The sequence below is a fragment of the Balaenoptera borealis genome (genome assembly GCF_965194805.1).
Source record: "Balaenoptera borealis genome assembly, chromosome: 1".
NCBI lineage: Eukaryota > Metazoa > Chordata > Mammalia > Artiodactyla > Balaenopteridae > Balaenoptera > Balaenoptera borealis.
In genome coordinates, this window is record NC_138860.1 from 140,094,373 (window position 1) to 140,101,378 (window position 7,006).

The 7,006-nt window shown below is 36.0% G+C and overlaps 1 pseudogene across 1 annotated transcript; it reads left to right on the forward strand.

The window, feature by feature from the left end:
* Positions 1-2,328: 2,328 nt before the first annotated feature.
* On the forward strand, positions 2,329-3,030 carry LOC309612953 (large ribosomal subunit protein uL1 pseudogene; annotated as a pseudogene). The gene has a single exon. The product of its transcript is annotated as a large ribosomal subunit protein uL1 pseudogene (transcript).
* The last annotated feature ends 3,976 nt before the right edge of the window (positions 3,031-7,006 follow it).

Below are 7,006 nucleotides of genomic sequence, written 5' to 3' on the forward strand. Positions count from 1 at the left end.
AGTCTTTGTCTAATGATAATATCTCTACTATGTTCTCATTTAAAAATCATAATTTAGCTGATTATAGAATTCTGCATTCACAGATACTTTTCCTTGATCTTTTGAATATATTATTCAATTTCTTCTGGCTTCTCTTTATGCTGTCGAGAAGTCTGTTTTCAGCTTAGTTATTTTTCCTTTGTGAATAATTTATGTTTCTTTCTGGCTATTCTGAAGATATTTCTGTTTATCTTTGGTGTTCTGTGGTTTCTTACACTGTGCTAATTGTGTCTTTAATTTCATTTTTCCTGTTTGAGACTCATTGTGTCTTGAGTGCATCAATTCTGAAAAATTCTTGTCTACTGTATTTTTAAAGTTATTAAAAAATTGAGATATAATTCTCATACCATGAAATTCACCCTTTTAAAATGTATATACAATTCGGTGATTTTTAGTATGTTCACAAAGTTGTGCAACCATCACCACTTTCTAATTCCAGAACATTTTTATTGCCTGGAAATGAAACCCCATATCCATTAGCAATCACTCTCCATTCCTTTCTCTCTCCAGCCCTGGCATCTGGTAATTTACTTTTTGTCCCTGTGGACTTGCCTATGTGCCTATTCTAGACATTCCTTATAATTGTAATCATATAATATGTGGCATTTTGTGTCTGGCTTCTTTCACTTTGCGTAATGTTTTAAATGTTCACCCATGTTATAACATGTATCAGAACTTCATTCCTTTTTGTGGAAAAATAATATTCCCATGTATGGATATAACACATTTTGTTCATTCATCAGTTGATGGCATTTGAGTTGTTTCCACTTTTTGGCTATAATGAATAATACTGCTATGGATATCCATGTACAAGTTTTTGTGCAGACATATGGTAACTATGTTTAACTTTCTGAAGAATTGCCAAACTGTTTTCCAAAGTGGTTGCACTATTTCAGTAGCCATAATCTCTTGAATATTGCCTTTCTCCTATACTACCCTCTCCCTTCTTATGGAACTCTCATCAGAGATATGTTGGAGTTTTTTATTTTATATTCCATGTCTCTGCATTTTCCCAGTTTTTAGCTCTTTGTGCTTCATTCCTCAGATCTGTCTTCCAGTTCATTAATTCTTTTATTCAACTGGTTTAATCTTTCATTCAACCCATTTCTTGAGTTTTCACTTTAAAGAGTTTAATTTTTTATTTCTGAAAGTACTAACATTTAAAAGAAAGTTGTATAGTTTTATTTTCCTCCTTAATCAATTTATTCTTTTTCATAGTACCTTCTTTTTGATGGCTTTATTCCTTTTTCCATATTCTCTTTCATAATGTTGTTTTATTTCAAGTTCTTGGATGTGGACTCTTGCTCAATGTGGATTGTTTTCTCACATATTTTGTTGTGAGATTATCTTTATTGAGGCTTTTTTTGCTTTTGCTTCTACAGTTGCTTCAGAGAGATCACCAATCATAGCTCAGTCATTGTGTTAACTTCTCAATTTGAGGCTTCCTAAATCATGCATATTATATTCATTTTATCCCCAAGTTTATGAGAGGCACAGGCCTGAAATTTTGAATTTAGGGGGAAGGGTTTTTCCTCCAACTTAAAGCTGAAAAGAGATAGACAAGCTCCTTTCTCACCTTGTCCTGGTAAACATATTTATTTTCTAGTTCATCTCTTACCAGAAAGAGCTGCCATTTGAGGGTCTTGGCTTTATCTAAGGATTCTTAGTTCCTCATGCACACCCAAATCCTCATTTCTTTTTTCCTGCATGAATATTAAATATTTTTAATATTAAAATTAAAAACTGCATGAATATTGGTCCCAGTAACCCTTTAGGTTACTGGGACCAATTTTTCTCCAAGGCAATTAAAGCTCCACCCTACCTTACCTCTTCATTTTGGGCATCTAGGATGGATGGAATTTTTCCTCCCTCCCCTCCTTCCTTCTCAGTCATACTTTAAAAATCATGTTTATTTTATTTTTTCTAGCATTTCTATGTCTTTGTACTGGATGGTTAATTTTGGATATCTTAGATCATTGTATTTTCAGAAGTCTCAGTTTCCTCACCATTAATGTGGGGAAAGTAATTTATTTACTTAAGAGCATTTTTAGAATTAAATGAGATAATAATGTATATAAAGTGCTAAGGTTAGTGCCTGATATGTAAGTGCTCAATAAATATTTGTTATTACAATTTTTAATTAATACTGATTGAGAAGCCCTAGATAAGAATGCAAATCCACATAAGGAAAATTACTAAAATGAATTTAAAAATTAATATTTTGGCTTCCTCTTAGGATGTAATGTTGCTTCATTTAAAAATTTACTCCCTCCCTCTTTTCCGGTTATCGCGGCGCGAGGCACTATGAACTGCAAAGTCTCCCAAGACACCCTCTACGGAGGCGGTGCGGGAAGTCCTGCATGGTAACCAGCACAAGCGCCAGAAGTTTTTGGAGATGGTGGAGCTTCAGATCGTCCTGAAGAACTATGACCCTCAGAAGGACAAACGCTTCTCGGGCACTGCCAGGCTTAAGTCCACTCCCCTCCCCAAGTTCTCCATATGGGTTCTGGGGGACCAGCAGCATTGTGATGAGGTCAAGCCTGTGGATATCCACCACATGGACATAGAGGCTCTGAAGAAACTCAACAAGAATAAGAAACTGGTCAAGAAGCTGGCCAAGAAGTATGATGCCTTTTTGGCTTCATAGTCTCTGATCAAGCAGATCCCACAAATCCTGGGCCCAGATCTGAATAAGGCTGGCAAGTTCCCTTCCTTGCTGACCCACAATGAGAACATGGTGGCCAAAGTTGATGAAGTGAAGTCCACGATCAAGTTCCAGATGAAGAAGGTGCTGTGTCTGGCAGTGGCTGTTGGCCACCTGAAGATGACAGATGATGAGCTTGTGTAGAACATCCACTTAGCTGTCAACTTCCTGGTGTCGTTGCTCAAGAAAACTTGGCAGAATGGCGGGGCTTTGTACATTAAGAGCGCCATGGGCAAGCCCCAGCGCCTGTACTAAGGCACAGCTTAATAAACCATACTCCTACCATTTGTATGTGAACATACAAAACTTATTGCTTGAATATATACGATTTTGTATTATATATCCTTGAGTGTCTCACCTCATTTGTATCCTACTCTACTTAGTATGTGGGTGGTCAGGGAACAGTCTTTATTGATATTTGATGCCTGGTTCAATTGGTATGTGTATTTTTTTCATTTTACAGATGCATTTCAATTCATCATAAGGTGGCTTATATTATAAACATGTTTATAGTTTCTCTATTAAAATACTTACATTAAGCTGACATAAAATTAGATAACTTGAAATTCATTTTATTGAGAAAAAATTAATCTCTCAGTCTTGTTCTAAAATATTTATTTTCCACAAAATATGCACTTTGAAAAACATTGCATAGGTTATTAACAGTCTATCTGGTTTGATTATTTCCACTTAGGAATATAATTCATTGAAAAGAAAGGCATATCTGATTAAAATGCTGTGTGGAAGTGACCTTTTTCATGTTCTTAAAAGAGAGGAATGATGGAAGAAAAAAATAATATATATATATTTTTTAATTACCAACATTGCCTTTAAAAGAGGAAAACTCAGAGTTCACAGTAAAACTGTTCATATATAAAATTAGAAAGATGGTTGGATTTTGTTTTTAATAATCCCAGAAGTTTGTATTTTCTGAATTTAAGTTTACTTTTCTAGATTTGAGGAATTAACATAATTAAACTCTACCTTCCTCTGTGCAGGTGATTACCAGGCCTCTCCCTGGTCCTACCCCAGATAACATCATGCTTGAAACTTTCAGACCATCTCAAATTCATTTCCACTCTGTAATTTATCCACTGAAGTATTGCTTGAAACTGATGTGGAAAGATCAAAAACTTTGAAATCGGAAATGTGTGGATTCAATCTTGCCTCTGCCACTTTGCTTGTGGATTAACCTTGGGTGAGTTAATTAGTCTTAATTTCCTCATCTTTTAAAGGAACATAGATAACACATATCAATATAATAGTGCTTTTATAAGATTTACATGAAACAATGTATAAAAAACAACTGGCAAGCTGTCTAGCACAGCAGTGATGCTTACTTAATAAAAACAAATTCCACTTCTTGTTCTTTTCACTCAACTCTTCTACCTGAGAGCAAACGATGAGTTTCAGACACATCATCTCCCTGAATGCAGAATCTCACTTTCACAGCAGCAACAAAAATTGGACAGGCATTGGTGTCCCCACATAATTTCCATAAGCTCCCTCAAATAAACCACTGATCTAAGCGGCAGTATGATCGCTTGCTATGTCATCACAACCAAGACAAGTTTCCTACTTTCTCCTTCCAACTAGAATGCCATCCTTGGGCTCCCTCCTATGGAGAAAGTCTGACCTCAAGACTTGTTGTCTTCTCCTTGTTTCCCTGAACTGCCCTAAGATTTCTTTATTGAGAATTGATGTCAAAGACCCATCTTCAGTTGAGGCAAGGTGGACTTTGGTGAATTGTGTGCATTCCAAGCTTGTACTTCCAAGCTTGGGAGATGGTATTTCTTTTTTTTTTTTAATCAGTCATCAATTTTATACATATCATTGTATACATGTCAATCCCAATCTCCCAATTCAGCACACCACCATCCCCACCCCACCACGATTTTCCCCCCTTGGTGTCCATAAGTTTGTTCTCTACATCTGTGTCTCAACTTCTGCCCTGCAAACCGGTTCATCTGTACCATTTTTCTAGGTTCCACATACATGCGTTAATATACGATGTTTGTTTTTCTCTTTCTGACTGACTTCACTCTGTATGACAGTCTCTAGATCCATCCACGTCTCAACAAATGACCCAATTTCGTTCCTTTTTATGGCTGAGTAATATTCCATTGTATATATGTACCACCTCTTCTTTATCCATTCATCTGTCGATGGGCATTTAGGTTGCTTCCATGACCTGGCTATTGTAAACAGTGCTGCAATGAACATTGGGGTACATGTGTCTTTTTGAGTTACGGTTTTCTCTGGGTATATGCCCAGTAGTGGGATTGCTGGGTCATATGGTAATTCTATTTTTAGTTTTTTAAGGAACCTCCATATTGTTCTCCATAGTGGCTGTATCAATTTACATTCCCACCAACAGTGCAAGAGGGTTCCCTTTTCTCCACACCCTCTCCAGCATTTGTTGTTTGTAGATTTTCTGATGATGCCCATTCTAACTGGTGTGAGGTGATAACTCATTGTAGTTTTGATTTGCATTTCTCTAATAATTAGTGATGTTGAGCAGCTTTTCATGTGCTTCTTGGCCATCTGTATGACTCCTTTGGAGAAATGTCTATTTAGGTCTTCTGCCCATTTTTGGATTGGGTTGTTTGTTTCTTTAATATTGAGCTGCATGAGCTGTTTATATATTTTGGAGATTAATCCTTTGTCCGTTGATTCGTTTGCAAATATTCTCTCCCATTCTGAGGGTTGTCTTTTCGTCTTGTTTATGGTTTCCTTTGCTGTGCAAAAGCTTTGAAGTTTCATTAGGTCCCACTTGTTTATTTTTGTTTTTATTTCCATTACTCTAGGAGGTGGATCAAAAAAGATCTTGCTGTGATTTATGTCAAAGAGTGTTCTTCCTATGTTTTCCTCTAACAGTTTGATAGTGTCCGGTCTTCCATTTAGGTCTTTAATACATTTTGAGTTTATTTTTGTGTATGGTGTTAGGGAGTGTTCTAATTTCATTCTTTTACATGTAGCTGTCCAGTTTTCCCAGCACCACTTATTGAAGAGACTGTCTTTTCTCCATTGTATATCTTTGCCTCCTTTGTCATAGATTAGTTGACCATAGGTGTGTGGGTTTATCTCTGGGCTTTCTATCTTGTTCCATTGATCTATGTTTCTGTTTTTGTGCCAGTACCATATTGTCTTGATTACTGTAGCTTTGTAGTATAGTCTGAAGTCAGGGAGTCTGATTCCTCCAGCTCTGTTTTTTTCCCTCAAGACTGCTTTGGCTATTCGGGATCTTTTGTGTCTCCATACAAATTTTAAGATGATTTGTTTTAGTTCCATAAAAAATGCCATTGGTAATTTGATAGGGATTGCATTGAATCTGTAGATTGCTTTGGGTAGTATAGTCATTTTCACAATATTGATTCTTCCAATCCAAGAACATGGTATATCTCTCCATCTGTAGGTATCATCTTTAATTTCTTTCATCAGTGTCTTATAGTTTTCTGCATATAGGTCTTTTGTCTCCCTAGGTAGGTTTATTCCTAGATATTTTATTCTTTTTGTTGCAGTGGTAAATGGGAGTGTTTCCATAATTTCTCTTTCAGATTTTTCATCGTTAGTGTATAGGAATGCAAGAGATTTCTGTGCATTAATTTTGTATCCTGCTACTTTACCAAATTCATTGATTAGCTCTAGTAGTTTTCTGGCAGCATCTTTAGGATTCTCTATGTGTAGTATCATGTCATCTGCAAACAGTGAGTTTTACTTCTTCTTTTCCAATTTGTATTCCTTTTATTTCTTTTTCTTCTCTGATTGCTGTGGCTAAGACTTCCAAAACTATGTTGAATAATAGTGGTGAGAGTGGACATCCTTGTCTTGTTCCTGATCTTAGAGGAAATGCTTTCAGTTTTTCACTGTTGACAATGATGTTTGCTGTGGGTTTGTCGTATATGGCCTTTATTATGTTGAGATAGGTTCCCTCTATGCCCACTTTCTGGAGAGTTTTTATCATAAATGGGTGTTGAATTTTGTCAAAAGCTTTTTCTGCATCTATTGAGATGATCATATGATTTTTGTTCTTCAATTTGTTAATATGGTGTATCACATTGATTGATTTGCGTATATTGAAGAATCCTTGCATCCCTGGGATAAATCCCACTTGATCGTGGTGTATGATCCGTTTAATGTGTTGTTGGATTCTGTTTGCTAGTATTTTGTTGAGGATTTTTGCATCTATATTCATCAGTAATATTGGTCTGTAATTTTCTCTTTTTGTAGTATCTTTGTCTGGTTTTGGTATCAGGGTGATGG